We start from the raw sequence: 17,822 nt of genomic DNA, 5'->3' as shown, positions 1-17,822 counted from the left end.
AAATGATTTATGCTTTCAAAGTTGGTCACAGGGGGTCACCATCTTGTAACTTTGTTATACATCATTGCAAGACCAAGACTGTGCACATGCTCAGTGTGATCTGAGCTGCTTAGGGATTGTCATAAATTATCAAAATAGCACAAATCAAATTATATCTGCCAGAAGCTGATACAGCAAGACTGATTAATAATCAGAATATACAGACTGCACTGGGTCCTGTGTTGTCATGTAATCTAATGTGGATTTTATAGTTTTTGTATTGTTTTATACAAACTTTCTCCGACTCTGCAGAACCAGTGGCTGCAGCAAAATACTCCTCCAAATAGAATCCCAATTTATCTGTTTAAATCTGGCTCCATGGTTTTTGTCCCTGCAGCTGGAGTTGGAAACAGTAAAGGGGATGTAAAGGCAAAAATAAAATTCAATACAAATCTCTACACAGTTACCGACTGCTCTACAGGGAAACAAACAAAGCTGCTTGAGTTCTGCATGGCTGGAAAGTAAGGCGGGGGCTCCCCCTGCTGTTCATAAGTATGATTGTTTCCCTTCTCAGCAGTTAGGGACCATCTGACATTTCCTATTCGCAGCAGTAAATGCAGGGAGAATTTCACTGCATACAGTAAGGTTTCTTATAAAAACAGTACACATTTTTTAATTAAAGTATATTATATAAAGTATATCTACGAATCTGAGCGTGTCTCTGCCCTAAGAAGGTGCAAGCAAGGACAATTTTGCCATCCTACACAACAGCTTTATAAAGGTGAAATTAAATACCAGTGCACCCTGTAGGTTTTAGGGATGCACCAAATCCAGGATTTGGTTCGGGATTCGGCCAGGATTCAGCCTTTTTCAGAAGGATTGGGCCAAATCCTTCTGGCCGGCCGAACCGACTCCTAATTTGTATATGCAAATTAGGGGTAGGGAGGGAAATCGCGTGACCTTTTGTCACAAAACAAGGAAGTAAAAAATGGTTTCCCTGTCCTACCCAGCTTTGGTTCGATATTCGGCCGAATCTTTCACAAAGGATTTGGGGGTTTGGCCGAATCCAAAAAAGTGGATTTGGTGCATTCCTAGTAGGTTTATCTTTTGATAATTAATTAAAGTTGAACTTTACTATCCTCAAGGGTTTTTCAAAACCCTTCAGTTGAACTGAATAAGCCACTTGGATGAGCGGTGAAAAGTTTTGAAGAAAAACTCTAACAAGCAGATTGATTAAGGGTCGAATAGTAAAGTTGAATTTGAATTTTCAACATTTTTTTGTTGTCAAAATTCACACATTCGAATTGTAATCCCCGTATACGAATGTAAATTCAAATGTGAGACAACTCGACCATGGAAACAGTCCTAATTTGAATATTTGCCACCTAAAACCTGCCAAGTTCATGTACAAGTCTATGGCAGAGGTCCATTGAACCATTTGGAGGTGTTAATAGCCTTTCTGACATTCAAGTTCGTGTGTTTCTAATATGGTTAGAATTTTCCGGTCGGAAATATTCTATTGAACATAAGACATTCTCAATTTTTCTTAAATATCCTCCCAGGCGAATTGTGAGTATATTTGAATTTATTAGAGTAAAAAAAATCCAAGCCATTCTTAATGGCATAAATAAAATCAGCATCACAACATCACCCGGCAGTGCATTCCACAACATCACTGTCCTGACTGTGAATAACCCCCTACGTTGCTTCAAATGAAAGTTCTTTCATAGACTAGCTGAAGATTGGGAGAGTTTTTGGAGATTCCTTCTTTGATTTCTATTAACTCTATTTCTAAAAAATTCTGGAATGATAATGGGTCAGACCCACACCATTACTTAAAGGGGCCCATTTACTTAGCTTGAGTGAAGGAATAGAGGAAAAAAACTTCTAATTTCGAATGTTTTTTTTGGCTACTTCGACCATCGAATGGGCTACTTCGACTTTCGACTTCGAACTAAAAATCATTCAACTATTCGATAGTCGAAGTACTGTCTCTTTAAAAATTTCATCGACCCCCTAGTTCGCCACCTAAAACCTACCGAGGCCAATGTTAGCCTATGGGGAAGGTCCCCATAGGCTTCCTAACAATTTTCTGATTGAAGGAATATCATTCGATCGATGGAACGTTTATTCCTTCGATCGTCCGATCGTAGCAATAACGCTAAATCCTTCAACTTTGATATTTGAAGTCGAAGGATTTCAATTCGGCAGTAGAATATCGAGGGTTAATTAACCCTCGATATTTGACCCTAGGTAAATCTGCCCCAAATCTCCAGGTTTTGCTTTGTTGCTTCTAGATGATAGTAGGCTTTCTTCAATTTTTAATATAGAATTTAAGTCCCAAGAAAATAAAATATTGACAATTTTATTTTTGGCTGCCTCCAGAAAGGCTTTATTTAACTGTTGGCTACAAAATGAGTCTCCCTCATTGACAGACACAATTGCTTACATGAACCAGCTTAGTTGGCCGGAAGCTTTATTAGTAAAAACTAAAGGAAATAATTCCAAAGAATCATTTAGACTTATATGGTCTCCTTACTTTGAGTTCTGTGACTCCAATACCAGATGTCAAATATCTCAGTTTCTTCAATTGTAAAATGTTCGTAGGGGGGGGTTATCTGACATTCCCAAGACAATGGGCTTTTTCTTTCTTCTTTTTCTTTTAAGAATGTCTATGCGTCCACTGGCTTAGTCAGTGATAGTTAGTTCTTGTTAGTTTCTATTTTATTTTACATATTACTTCATTGTAAGTTATACATTCTGTATAATATGTCATTGTATTAATCTTCTTATTCTGCATACTAGTTATCATATTGATCTTTATGGTTTATTGTGAAAACAAAATAAAATATTTCAAATCAAAATCGAAAGCTATTTTCTTCTAGTCTGGCCTCTGGTAGGGTGATCATCTTTATGGGTAAAAAGGTCCCCTATTTGTCTATAATGTCCTCTAATGTACTTGTAAAGAGTAATCATGTCCCCTTGCAAGTAATTCTACTAGATACTATATATCATGACCTGGATAAATGAGAATCTTCATAGACACATTGTATTGAAAACATTTACAAAGGTATTTGCACCCATAGATGCAGCACCAATGTGCCCACCAGCCTGTTCAGATGAGTTCTTCACTATTGCACCCACGGATTCAAGGCCCTGGAATAGAATGGCATATGCTGCTGTATAAATTATGCTTTTATATCACTTTCAGCATCTATGGAGAACTCATAACCATTTAAATAGGCAGAAAGGCAGTGGAAACTCGTTCTGTTTACAGATTAATCTGTGCTCTCATTAATTACTGTGAAATCAAGAGCAAATACATTTTCAGTAAGCCCTACTTATGAATGAAATATGTTTTCCCTTTAAGGAAGCTGTGTTATTAAACAAGCCAGTAGGGCATCTGTCCCCTCCGACAATACTAATGAAACCCGTTCCATTTCAGCAGAACATCGACATATTGTGCTCTTCACATCAGGACTCAGTAATGCATATTTAGATGAATGTGTTAATGTATGCTAATTCCTTTCCCGCTGATGAGTCCTTTACTTTTCCCTCTATGTGGTATTTGTGAGTAGACTCCGCTATCAGCACAGTCTTCAAAGAGGGCCTCTGTTTTAGAAGTAGCTCTGTAGTGTGCTGTGATTAAATGAATATGCCCTTGAGAGCCATTATTCAATGTATATTTAATGAAAATGTATGAAAACACTATGAACTGTCGCCCAGCCAGTATCTGTAACATTGTGTATTTAAAATTAAGTCTTGAGGGAAAATCTATTTTGTTTATAAGCGATTTCATTCCCTTTATTTTCCTTTAAAGGAGAACTAAACCCTAAAAATGAATGTGGCTAAAAATGCCATATTTTATATACTGAACTTATTGCACCAGCCTAAAGTGTCAGCTTGTCAATAGCAGCAATGATCCAGGACTTCAAACTTGTCACAGGGGGTCACCATCTTGGAAAGTGTCTGTGACACTCACATGCTCAGTGGGCTCTGAGCAGCTGTTGAGAAGCTAAGCTTAGAGGTCGTCACTAATTATCCAGCAGAAAATGAGGTTGGTCTGTAATATAAGCTGATGCTACAGGGCTGATTATTAAATTCTGATGCTAATTGCACTTGTTTCTGTGCTGCCATGTAGTAATTATGTGTATTAATTACTAATCAGCCTTATATTGTGACATTTCTATTCTATGTGTACTGTATATTGTGAGTGGGTCCCTAAGCTCAGTAAGTGACAGCAGCACAGAGCATGTGCAATGAATCAGCAGAAAAGAAGATGGGGAGCTACTGGGGCATCTTTGGAGACACAGATCTTTACTGCTAAAGGGATGTGGTTACCTTGGGCTGGTACAGAAGCCCAAAACATCATGTACAACATTTCTAGCTACTTCTTTAGTTAGGCTTTAGTTCTCCTTTAAATAGGAAATGAAATGCAGGATGATATGATACAGAAACTTCCTGTTGAGTTCAGTTGTATTTGTTTATATTTGTGGATGCTTTCATATTGCATCATTATCCAAAATGATCACAGTTGAGGCATTAATCATCATTCTCTGAAAGCTAACCAATTGGCTTAACCAGTAGCGGATTAATGCATATTAGACTAGGACATAGTCTAGTGGCCCGTTCCTATTTTCCTTTATTTTAATATGTATTTTTATTTGCACTGCTGGGTCTGGTTGGGCACACCTACTGTGAGTAGAAGCCTAGGGGCCCTAAATATCCTTAATTGGTCACTAAGCTTAAAGTAGAACTAAATCCTACAAATGAATATGGCTATTTGGCCATTGGTATATTTACTTTCAATACAAAAATGGGCAAAAAGTGTGTTAGGCATATGGTTGATGAAATAATAATAGTAAGGGCTGGGCAGGAGTTGTGCTGGAATTATGTTTCTCTGTTTCAGACAGTGCTCCATCAGAGAAGGAAATGCAGGAGGTGGAGCTGCTTAAAGGGATTCTGTCATGATCTTTATGGTGTAGTTTTTATTTCTAAATTACACTGTTTACACTGCAAATAATTCACTCTTCAATATAAAATTTAATTCCTGAGCCAGCAAGTGTATATTGGTGTGTAGGCTCCATCTCAGGTCATTTTGCCTGGTCATGTGCTTTCTGAAAGAGCCAGCACTTTAGGGTGGAACTGCTTTCTGACAGGCTCCTACTCAATGTAATGTGAATGTGTCACAGTGGGACCTAAATTTTACTATTAAGAGCTGTTCTTTTCTATCAGGCAGATGTTATCTTGTGTTAGGGAGCTGCTATCTGGTTACCTTCCCACTGTTCTGTTGTTAGGCTGCTGGGTGATAAAGGGAGGGAGTGATATATCTCCAACTTGCATTACAGCAGTAAAGAGTGACTGAAGTTTATCAGAGCACAAGTCACATGACTGGGGACAGCTGGGAAACTGACAATAGCAAACCTATGCACTTGGCATGTTCAGCTCCGTATGGAAAAACAAAGTACAATAACCGCAAGTTAGAATCTAAAGAAGAATTGAACACCACCAAAAATATGATTGGATCATGTGCTGGTGATTCTTCTCTACCTGCTTCATCAGAGAACCAGGGAGAAAAAGAGCCATGTTATGTTACTCTAAAACATATAGGGTAAGAAGCAATATGCGTAAGAGAACACAAAATATATACTTTGAAGTGAATACTGTCATTCTTCTATGGACCTGAAGAGAAGACCAACACACACACACACACATATATATATCTACCCTTGTATCTATTCACACTGCCTGTTCTGATACAGTTGCAGTAATGTAAATCTGATATGGTCCTATGAAAAGGGTCAGGAGAACACAATCAGACAATTTATTTTGCCGTTCTAAATTCCGAGGTTTTAATCTGATTTGGCCAAGTTGCGGTCTAGTAGTTCTATTATTTTTTGTACCCTTCATGTGTGTGTGCTGGACACCTATATACCATGGCAGGATCGGTTTAGAAAGTTGGTTAAAGGAGGAAAAAGGAAATCTTAAAAGTAAGTAAGTTTTATCAGAAAGGTCTATATAAATTACGAATGCACCAAACCCACTTTTTTGGATTCGGCCGAACCTCCGAATCCTTTGTGAAAGATTCGGCCGAATACCGAACCGAATCGGAACCCTAATTTGCATATGCAAATAAGGGGTGGGAAGGGGAAAATATTTTTTACTTCCTTTTTTTCTGACAAAAAGTTGCACAATTTTCCTCCCCACCCCTAATTTGCATATGCAAATTAGGATTAGGATTCGGTTCGGCCGGGCAGAAGGATTCTGCCGAATCTGTATTCTGATGAAAAAGGCCGAATCCTGGCTGAATCCCGAACCGAATCCTGGATTCGGTGCATCCCTCTTATATATACACCAGTAAACCCTCAAGTAATGCTGCTTTGAGTCCTCTGTCAAAAGAAAATCCACATTTTTTTCCTTCTATTTCCTTCTTCTTCTGTATCAGACTTCCTGTTTTCATCTTAAATCTCCAGGGCTTGAGCATGCTCAGTTTGCTCCTCCTCCTCTTCCTGCTGTAATCTGAGCTCAGAGCTACGAGTGAGCAAGGAAAGATGTCGCAGCAAGCTAATATGGCAGCTGCTATCCAAACAGAGACTAGAGCTGTTTACTCAGGTATGGAAAAGCATTCTAAAGAATAAAAATTGTGTTATAGCTTGCACTATTATGACTAATATTTGTATGGTAGCAAAAATACCAAAGCTTTGGGGCAGTAAAGTGGCATGTCTCCAAACCCACCCTGGAGCACTGTATCTACTTAGAGGGTGTTCGAGAATAAAAATCACTTTAGCTAAAGGAATAAGATTTACTGTTTGATCTTTTTACTGCACAGAATTAAAAAGTGAAAGCAAACGGGAAACCTCTGCAGCCGCACATCTATTTAGATGCAGGGCTAAAGCTGGAAAAATACAAAGGGACTAGTGGTCATAAATAAACAATTCCGTTGCTGTTCCCCCATACTTCACTTGTTACCATTGGGGGAGTAAAAAACTGGAAGGTGATCCTCGGTTATAATTAGGATTTGTGCCACTATATAAAGCCAAAGAAGGGAGAGACTTGCAGATCTTGGATAAACAGAATTTTTCCTGTAGCAGAAAGAAGATAGAGACGGAATTATAGGGAGGGTTGCTTGGTAACTGCACATTATAACCACTACACACATTTTCTGGATTCTGTGGGTTAAATTCTACGAGATGCAGCATTTCTTGGCCACAGCCATCGTTTATGGAGAGGTTACAAGAAACTGTATCTTTTTCCTGCTCCTGCTTATTTATTGTTCTGGGGTAGACCAAATTCACCCCTTTAATTCTGAATTCTGATAGAACTGTCCATCACAAACATCGCTTAAAGTTAAATAGGTATAATTCTTTGCACTCTGGATATTTTGGCTCATAGAAAGAGATGGCGAGTAATTGGGGAAAATGTTTACCTTATTACATGTTCTGCTGTAGGACCCCCTGCTCTGCTTCTTGCCTAAGAGCTGAACCTTAATCATCAAGAAGACAGAGGCAAATATTAAAGGGAGATTACACCCCTTTTTGACTCAAGTTCAGTTGGGTTATGTAAAAAGAGGTACACGAATACTATCTGACCTGCCAGAAATAAAAATAAATGTTTATTCTACAGACTGGAAGGAAACCATATAATGTATAACTCATATAAACCATTTCCCACAGTCCTCCCTCTCCTTTTTCCATTGTGAAGTGATGGATTCTGCTTCGTAAAGTGCTTCTGCTTTGCAGAGAATCTTTGCAACTCCCACTAAGGTTTTTTATTTTTATTGCATATTACTTGATGATATTGATGGGGGTCGAAATGTATTGGATAATATGCAAGTGCTGGTACTTTTGTTTCTGCACATTTAGGGGGTTATTTATCAAAATCCGAAAATATCTTATTATTTTTTGAAAGCTACTCCGAACCAAATCTGCACGGGTTTTTCCCCCTTATTTATCAATACATGTTCCCGAAAATTTCCTGTGTGTTAAAAAACTCGAATTGAATTATATTACTACTGGCCAAAACAATGGGTTTTTTTTCGGATTTTTGCCTGAAAACCACAAAATCTTCAGATTATTGCACGAAACCCAGCGCAGATCGGGATATCTTCGGGACTTCTCCCATTGACTTCTACATGAACTCGCAGGTCTCAATTGGAGTACTTTTTTTATTCAGACTTTTAACACCCTCTGGATTTAATTAATTTCAGAAAAATTCAAGTACTATTTTATAGAATTTTTCAAGTTTTTGGCATTCAGACTTTAATAAAAAAAAAACACATAATGAAACCAAAATTATTTTTTTTTCATATTACAGTACACGTATGGGACCTGTTATCCAGAAAGCTCGGGACCTGGGGTTTTCGGAAAACATCAGTAATTTTTATCTTCATAGCTTAAGTCTACTAGAAAATCATGTAAATATAAACCAGGTAGGTTGGTTCTGCATCCAATAAGGATTAATTATATCTTAATTGGCATCAAGTTAGGTACTGTTTTATTATTACAGAGAAAAGGAAATTATTTTTAAAAATGTGGATTATTTTGATAAAATGGAGTCTATGGGAGATGGCCTTTCAGTAATGCAGAACTTTCTGGATAACGGGTTTCCGGATAACGGACCCAATACTTGTACTGTATTTCATTACTGTGGTTATTTTATGATATAGACCAACCTTTAAGGGTAGGGACACACTGGGCGATTTGGGGAGATTTAGTCGCCTGGCGACTAATCGCAGCGACTTTTCTCCCCGAATGCCTCCCCTCACTCTGCGCCTGGATAAAATGAAAAGTCGCCGGCGCTAATCACACACGGCGATTCGTTTTCCGAAATCGCCCGAAGTTGCCTCACGAGGAAACTTCGGGCGACTTCGGAAAACAAATCGCCGCGTGTGATTAGCGCAGGCGATTTTTCATTTTATCCAGGCGCAGAGTGAGGGGAGGCATTCGGGGAAGATTGGTCGTGGAAAGTCGCGGCGATTAGTCGCCAGGCGACTAAATCTCCCCAAATCGCCCAGTGTGTCCCTACCCTAAAACTGTGCCTGAGATCAAAAGACTTTATTTAGACTTTGAAATACAGACATGTGCCCTAAAGCCCTGCGTCACTGTTCTACCGTCTATAACCTGCTTTGGTGGTTATATACTGCACACCATCAAGGATATGGATCTTTTGTTTGTGCTGGTGCATTACCCTCTGATGGGCTTCTGGTATCTGGGACCCTCTTACCTGTTGTCTGTTGATAGTTTTACAACATCTTTAAAGGAGAACTAAACACTAAAAATGAATATGGCTATAAATGCCATATTGTATATAGTGAATTTATTGCACCAGCCTAAAGCTTGTCAATAGCAGCAATTATCCAGGACTTCAAACTTGTCACAGGGGGTCACCATCTTGGAAAGTGTCTGTGACACTCACATGCTCAGTGGGCTCTGAGCAGCTGTTGAGAAGCTAAGCTTAGGGCTCGTCACTAATTATCCAGCAGAAAATGAGGTTTGTCTGTAATAGGGATGCACCGAATCCCCTATTTGGGATTCGACCGAATCCCCGAATCCTTGGTGAAAGATTCGGCCGAATACCGAACCTAATCCGAATCCTTATTTGCATATGCAAATTAGGGGCAGGAAAGGAAAAAGTGGAATTTTTTTTTTTTTGTGACGAAAAGGCATGTGATTTCCCTACCCACCCCTAATTTACATATGCAAATTAGGATTCGGTTCGGCCAGGCACAAGTATTCGGCCGAATCCGAATCCTGCTGAAAAAGGCAGAATCCTGGCCGAATCCAGAACTGAATCCTGGATTCGGTGCATCCCTTGTCTGTAATATAAGCTGATGCTACAGGTTTGCTGATTATTAAATTCTGATGATAATTGCACTGATTTCTGTGCTGCCATGTAGTAATTATCTGTATTAATTACTAATCAGCCTTATATTGTGACATTTCTATTCTATGTGTACTGTATATTGTGAGTGGGTCCCTAAGCTCAGTAAGTGACAGCAGCACAGAGCATGTGCAGTGAATCAGCAGAAAAGAAGATGGGGAGCTACTGGGGCATCTTTGGAGACACAGATCTTTACTGCTAAAGGGCTGTGGTTGCCTTGGGCTGGTACAGAAGCACAAAACATCATGTACAACATTTCTAGCTACTTCTTTAGTTAGGCTTTGGTTCTCCTTGAAGGCCATTGGCGTTCTGTTTCTATTCTATTTCTTGGCGATTGATCAATTCAGAAATCATGCTGTTTCCCTTTTCTGTTCGTATCGCGCATTCTTCTTTACAGGTTTCCAGTTTGCTGCAGGCTCCCCAAGGCAGAGTCTTCCCGAGTTGAAAGAAGAGACTGTGCGACTGAAAATGTCTCCAGCATACAACAAAGGATAGACAACACTGAAAACCAGCCAGTGGTTGGTAAGGGGAAAAGCATAGATGCTGCTCAGAACTACAGATAAAGTGAATGTTAACTGTTAAATTACCATGGATTTGATTTCCATTCTGTTAGACGTTATTACAAAGGGTATTAATGGAGATCAGTGACCCTTTGTGGTGCTTGGGAGGAGAATACGTGAATTATAATAATGCAAACACAGCCCATGTATGACAGTAGCTTTGACCCTTCTCAGTGTTTGGTCTCTGTACTTTCCATATCTCCCAGTGCGTGTCACTCTAAGCATTCTTCATATCTTTTCAGTCCCTTTAGGAAGGCCGTTCTATTTCTTCCTTCCCTTTATTGCTAATATAATGTAGCTGGTCTGGTGTCTGCGGTGCAGAGACAGAAGGGTTCTGAGTCACCATGTCTATCCCAGCTCTGCCGCAGCTTGCCAGGCTTTTAACTCAGTCACTCCAGATCACAATCACTCGTGACAGCTTATGTTATTAGATTGCAAGAGCCTCATCAGATATTCAATTTACTCTAATATGTTTGTTGTAAGATTTCCACACCATTGTGTTTATGAAGTAACAGCCCCTGCAGGCATATATCTCCACCAGAGTCATTATCATGAGCAAAGTGCAGATCTATAATTACAGTTGGCCAGCGGAGAGAACTAAATGCTGGGGCCTGAGTGCAATATTTATTCCCTTGCCCTATGCTCAGTTCTTTCTGACCCTTAGTGTAAAATGGTTTTCTCTCTACAGTGGCAAAATGGCTTTGGGAAGGAGCTGTAACTGCAATATACTGGATTGGGGAGGTCCAATATGCTGTCGATAGCTGTTGAAAGACTTAGGGGCAGATGCATCAAGGGTCGAATATCGAGGGTTAATTATCCCTCGATATTCGACTCGGAATGCTAATCCTTCGACTTCGAATATCGAAGTCGAAGGATTTTGCGCAAAAACTGTGATCGAACGATCGAAGGAATAATCGTTTGATCGAACGATTAAATCCTTCGAATCGAACGATTAAATCCTTCGAATTGAACGATTAAATCCTTCGAAACGAACGATTCGAAGGATTTTAATCCAACGATCGAAGGATTATCCTTCGACCAAAAAAACTTAGCCAAGCCCATGGGGACCTTCCCCATAGGCTAACATTGGGTTTGGTAGCTTTTAGGTGGCGAACTACAGAGTCGAAGTTTTTTCTTAAAGAGACAGTACTTCGACTATCGAATGGTCGAATAGTAGAACAATTTTTAGTTTGAATCCTTCGATTCAAAGTCGTAGTCGTAGTAGCCCATTCGATTGTCGAAGTAGCCCAAAAACACTTTGAAATTCAAAGTTTTTTTACTTCGAATCCTTCACTCGAAGTTAATGAATTGGCCCCTAAATGTTATACAGATATTGGACCTGTTATCCAGAATGCTTGGGACATGGGGTTTTCCGCAAGATAACTTGGATTCTCATACCTTAACATAGTAAGTTAAGTTGAAAAAAGACACACGTCCATCAAGTTCAACCTTTTAAATCTATTTTAACCTTCCCAACTGCCAGTTGATCCAGAGGAAGGCAAAAAAAACTATTTGAAGTCTCTCCAATTTGCCTCAAAGGGGGAAAAAATACCTTCCAGACTCCAAAATGGCAATGGGACCAGTCACTGGATCAACTTGTACTATGAGCTATCTCCCATAACCCTGTATTCCCTCACTTGCTAAACACCATCCAACCCCTTCTTAAAGCTATCTAATGTATCAGCCTGTACCACTGATTCAGGGAGACAATTCCACATCTTCCCAGCTCTCACTTTTAAAAAAAACCCTTTCTTAATATTTAGCCGGAACCTTCTTTCTTCTAATCTTTCTACTAGAAAAAATGAAAAACATTAAATAAACCCAATAGGCTGGTTTTGCTTCCAATAAGGATTAATTATCTCTTAGTTTGGATCAAGTACAAGGCACTGTTTTATTATTACAAGGAAATCATTATTAAAAATTTGGATTATTTGGATAAAATAGAGTCTATGGGAGATGCCCTTCCCGTAATTCAGAGCTTTATGGATAACGGGGTTCCTTATAACGGATCCCATACCTGTAGTTAGATGTATGGAGTGACAACAGGGTGGGACACCAATAGTTTAATGGGTAAAAAAAAGTCTCCCCCCCATTATTAATAAAGTCAGCATGTGAAAGGAATCAGATCCATACAACAATCCTTTGATAAGCTCTTGCTTACAGGTGATTGCCATAGCTTGCAATGGTGGTACTGTATGGAGTCTCACCATAAACTACTAATAATAACAGACACCTTTGTCCCAAAATCTTCCCATGTGTCATTTGGCTTTTAGATGCTTTTTATGAACCAACTGACCGGTAATCTTTGTACACTATTGATCTGCATTTTACCGGGTTCTCGCCATTGGCAAAACTATCATGCACTCCTGAGCTTGGAAATTCTGCAAGAGGAGTTGGCCCAAGACTTATTGGCTCAGACGGGGAAGGTTGTCTACTCAGTGGCTGCTTATATGTGTCTGTGTTCTGTGATATAACAGGTACAAGTCCATTCAGAACACAGCCGTTTCATTATCAAATCATTAGCCACTGGATGAACAGTTAATATAATGGTTAAGAGGTTATGCCAGGTAAGCTTTGGTTAAACTCTGCACTCATTATCAAGAACAATAAGGCATTAGGCTATAGAGAAAAGCCTTCCCATTGACACTAAACAGGGATTGATTTCCATATATTGCAATATATTTTAACTGGTCAACTACAGTACATCCATCATTCCTGGTTTGGCCAGTCCTACACTCAACTTTCATCTGATTCATTAAATATTCTACTGTTTCATTATTTTTCACAGGCTCTACGTTTTACCTGCAGCATTGTTTTCTAAGATCAAAACTCACAAATAGTTGCCCTTTTATTGTCCACCACTGAGAAATGCAGGCGAACAATCTGCCTACATCTGAGCAGAGGCAATGTTTCCAGGTGCAGGAAGTGGGGCAATGGAGGAGCGGATTCTTGGCCCACGTTTCTCCACAGGCCCAAATCATCTTCCTATAAATATTTTTTTTTCAATACAACATATTTTAATAACTTTGATACACTTTCGTTTTTTGTGTTTTACTGTTCATGTAACATTTGCATGTAAAATGTTGTCCCTGTGAAAAATGTAGATGTAATTGACATAATGAATCAGAAGAAAGTGGGTGTAGGACTGACAAACACAGGATAACTTTGATTTAGTTGGCCAGTTTAAATATATTGCAATATATGGACAAACAATCCCTGTTTTTGGGAACAAAATGTCTTAAAGTCTGAGTGCAGAGGACCTGTTTTCTTTATATGAATTTTGTGGTCACACTACCTCTCCTTAATGGTTTAACATTGTTAAGGGGTGAGATCAACTTTCCCTATATGCTTTAAAGGGGAAGTAAAGTCTAAAATATAATAAGGCTAAAAATGCTGTATTTTGTATACTAAACATAAACATGAACTGACTGCACCACAAGCCTAATCAAACAAATGATTTATGCTTTCAAAGTTGGCCACAGGGGGTCACCACCTTGTAACTTTGTTATACATCTTTGCAAGACCAAGACTGTGCACATGCTCAGTGTGGTCTGGGCTGCTTAGGGATCGTCATAAATTATCCAAACAGCAAAAGTCAAATAATATCTACCAGAAGCCAATACAGCAAGACTGATTAGTAATCAGAATAGGCAGACTGCACTGGGTCCTGTGTTGTCATGTAATCTATGTGGATGTGGAATGTGGATTTTATAGTTTTTGTATTGTTTAATACAAACTTTCTCCAGCTCTACAGAACCAGTGGCTGCAGCAAAATACTCCTCCAAATAGAATCCCAGTTAATCTGTTTAAATCTTTGTCCCTGCAGCCGGAGTTGGATGTAAAGGCAAAAATAAAATCCAATACAAATCTCTATACAGTCGCCGACTGCTCTACGGGGAAACAAACAAAGCTGCTTGAGTTCTGCATGGCTGGGAAGTAAGGCGGGGGCTCCCCCTGCTGTTCATAAGTATGATTGTTTTCCTGCCCAGCAGTTAGGGACCATCTGACAATTCCTATCCACAGCAGTAAATGAAGGGAGAATGTCACTGCATACAGTCAGGTCGCTTATAAAAACGGTACACATTATTTAATTAAAGTATATATGAGGTTTCTTTTTAATTAAGGAAAGTAAAAATTAGATTTTTTTTTTTTTTGCCTTAACATGTTTAGCTCCAGGGAACTGTCTGATCTCCTGGTAACCTTCAGCCTCAGGTAGTCTCTATGGGACTGTAACTTGATGAGTGATCATCAATTTAATTGTTTAAAAGCAGTTTAATCCTTAATCTGCCACATATCATAACATCCACAAAATTTGAAGTGAAGAAACCTTCTGTAAAGGGTTGCTATATTTTTGGTTTTAGGTTAGTCTAGGTGAAATCTTGTGTTGCTGGCCAATGAGTTATTCACATAGCGGCTTGCACAGTTGGTGGGAAACAGTTTCAAGCTGTTTTTTTACTGTGGATCTTGGGCTTTGGGGCCCTTAGGCCAGGGGTGTCAACAAACAGCTTGTTTATATCATCCTCCTATTTCGTGCTTTTTATTCGGATATTTATTACTTTAAGATTACATAAGAAATAGTTGATTGTTAAATATAGCAATATACATTTCCCATAAATCAAAATAATATTTAAGTCATATTTTCCATGGAACAGAATGGTAATAATGCTTTTATGGATGTAGATCATAATGGGACAACATCACTAAAAGTAGACCTCGTATTAGTAAAGTATGGGCACTCCTGCCTTAGGCTAAGATGAACAGATGCTGTTCTGGTGGCTGAGAATTAATTGAAAATGCATATTGCTGCTATCTCTGCATTCTAATGCTGTGCTTGACCGCCTTAGGGAAGCAGATGCTTGTTTCCAGCTCAGCAGAGCTTTCTAAGTCCCCAGCTAGGGTATGTGTGCAGTAATCCATAGCAACAAATCAGAGAATTGCTTTCATAACTGTATCTGCATTAGAAAAGCAGAAGATAATTGCTGATTGGTTGCTGCACTAGGATAAATCTTCCCGTTGTTAGTAGATGAGATTCCCTGTGTTGAATAATATATATCAATAATAACACAGCCATTGTTAGGAAAGGTAAATGACTGTAGCTTAACACTGTTAATACCTTATTATTTGAGGAAAAATAATATGCAGTGTTTTGCAAGTGTTGTTTTTCGGGAAAATTAATTTAGCGTAATTAATGTCTGGGGTTCCATGTATGATAGCAACAATCTCATTTTATTATTTATCTCATTTATTATTTATTAACTTTTTTTATTATGCAAGGCAAAAAGCTAAAACTGAAAAAAATACCCTATAAACATATAGTGAACCATAATGACCTAGGTTAATGTGCCCATTCTTACATAGAAATGTAAGAAATGATTTAAAAAAATTATCATAATCCTATCCTTTTTACTTACAAATGTAGAGCAATAGCTAAAGTGGGATGGAGGAAGCCATACTGGTACCATACCTTTTTTTTACCTTTAGGCTACATTCAAATATAAAAAAAGCTGAGGAGCAACAAACACATGCAAAAAGTTCCAGGATATGCCCAGTATGGGCTGTGATTGGCTATTGGGTAGCCCCTATGCAGACTAGCAGCCTACGGGAGGGTCTGTTTGGCAGTACACCTGCTTTTTGTGCAACCAAAACTTGCCTCCAAGCAAGGAAATAAAATATAAGCACCAGCTTTAAGGGCCACTGGGAGCAACATCCAAGGGGTCGGCAAGCAACATGTTGCTCACAAGCCCCTGGTTGGGGACCCTGGCACTAAAGTCTATATGTTGCCCCACCTCTGTCCATCTGGCTCCTCCTCTTCTCGTATACAGCCGTTTTCAAGAGCTTTTCAAACTGATCCGCTGCAGGCCTCGAATTCTGGAACTGCAGTAGAAGATCTATTTACAGAAGGTTTATACATTACTGTGATCTATAGACAATTCCATGTTGTGGCTGTACTATCACTTTATCTCTCTTTCTTGCTGTCACCATCTTTAGCTTGCTGTCTCTTTTGTTCTCCATGTTCAAGTGCAATGAACTCTTTCATCCACTGAAGAATTAAACGAGAGAGTGATTGCCGTATCTTTCCCTAGTGACTTGTCCTTCCTCATTTTGTGCTTTTGTTCTTTGGTTCAAGGCCTTTGAATTGTTGCAACTGTCATCCACCAAACTGCGGAACACACATACACCCCAGACTCTTTGGCTTCCCCAGATGCTCCCACACTCTCAGCCTTCTCATGTTGAATTATCAAACTGAGACAGAATTTATTTCCCTCTCGTATATTCTAGCTGTTTCAGATCTACTTATTTCTCTTTTTATCACAGTGTGTGTTTTGTAGTCTTTCTCAGGCTGTCTCATTTGCTTTCTCATTGCTAATTCCTTTTGGTTAATGGCATATTTTTTTCAGGCCTCAAGTGCAGATGTATCCAATTTGTTCATATTAATGACATTTAATTGGGTAATGCCACCTTGGCTCTGTAAATGATCCATTAGTCTAAAGCTGTGATCTATCCCAGGTGCTGAGTGCGGAGCTGCTTGCCGAGGCGGATTCGAGCTGTCACGATGCCCCAGAATCCTGGATGCTCTTCAGAGCCATTTACACACAGCTGTGTGAGGGGGTAGATAGATTCCCTGTGCTGGTTCATGAGGACAATTGAACAAGATCAGGTGTACGCTAACAATCAGCTCATGGATTGCTACTAAAGTGACATTCCCTTGACAGCATAATATCTTGCTCCTTTCATGCTGATGTCTGTGTGTTCCTTAAAGGAGAAGTAAAGCTACCGATCAGTTTATTGCCAATAGATTAGCCACAATAGCACAAGCTTTAACACTATATTTATTCTGCAGAATGCTTTACCATACCTGCTCTTGAAGCTCTTACGGTTGTTTAGGATAGCAGCTGCCATTTTAGCTTGGTGTGACATCACTTCCTGCCTAAGTCTCTCCCTGCTCACTCATAGCTCTGGGCTCAGATTACAGCAGGGAGGGGAGGAGGGAGGGGGGAAAAGGGAGGGGAGAGAAGAGCAAACTGAGCATGCTCAAGCCCTAGCCCTAGAGGTTTAAGCTGAAAACAGGAAGTCTGATACAGAAGCCCATGAGTACACAATAGAAGGAAAGAAATGCTGTGTTTCTTTTGACAGAGGACTCAGAGCAATATTACTTTGAGGGTTTACTGGTGTACACTGTGTATATATATATATATATATATATATATATATATATATATATATATATATATATATATATATATATATATACCTTTCTGGTAATACTTAATTTTAGCCTTTCCTTCTCTTTTAAACTTATTGTGGTGCTTTAAAAAAAAAAAAGCTTCTGATGGACGAGATTTCTGTTGGCTCTGGAAGCCATATTTTCTCCTTTGTCTATACAAAGCTTTTCTGGGGTTATGT

At 39.1% G+C, this 17,822-nt stretch overlaps 1 pseudogene; it reads left to right on the top strand.

Moving 5' to 3' along the window:
- The first annotated feature begins 5,405 nt into the window (after positions 1-5,405).
- Positions 5,406-17,188, top strand: LOC108702313 (annotated as a pseudogene).
- Positions 17,189-17,822: the final 634 nt, after the last annotated feature.

Source organism: Xenopus laevis, chromosome 9_10S (genome assembly GCF_017654675.1).
Source record: "Xenopus laevis strain J_2021 chromosome 9_10S, Xenopus_laevis_v10.1, whole genome shotgun sequence".
NCBI classification, from domain to species: Eukaryota; Metazoa; Chordata; class Amphibia; order Anura; family Pipidae; genus Xenopus; species Xenopus laevis.
Note: the sequence above shows the minus strand (reverse complement) of the source record. Positions and strands in the feature narration are given on the sequence as shown.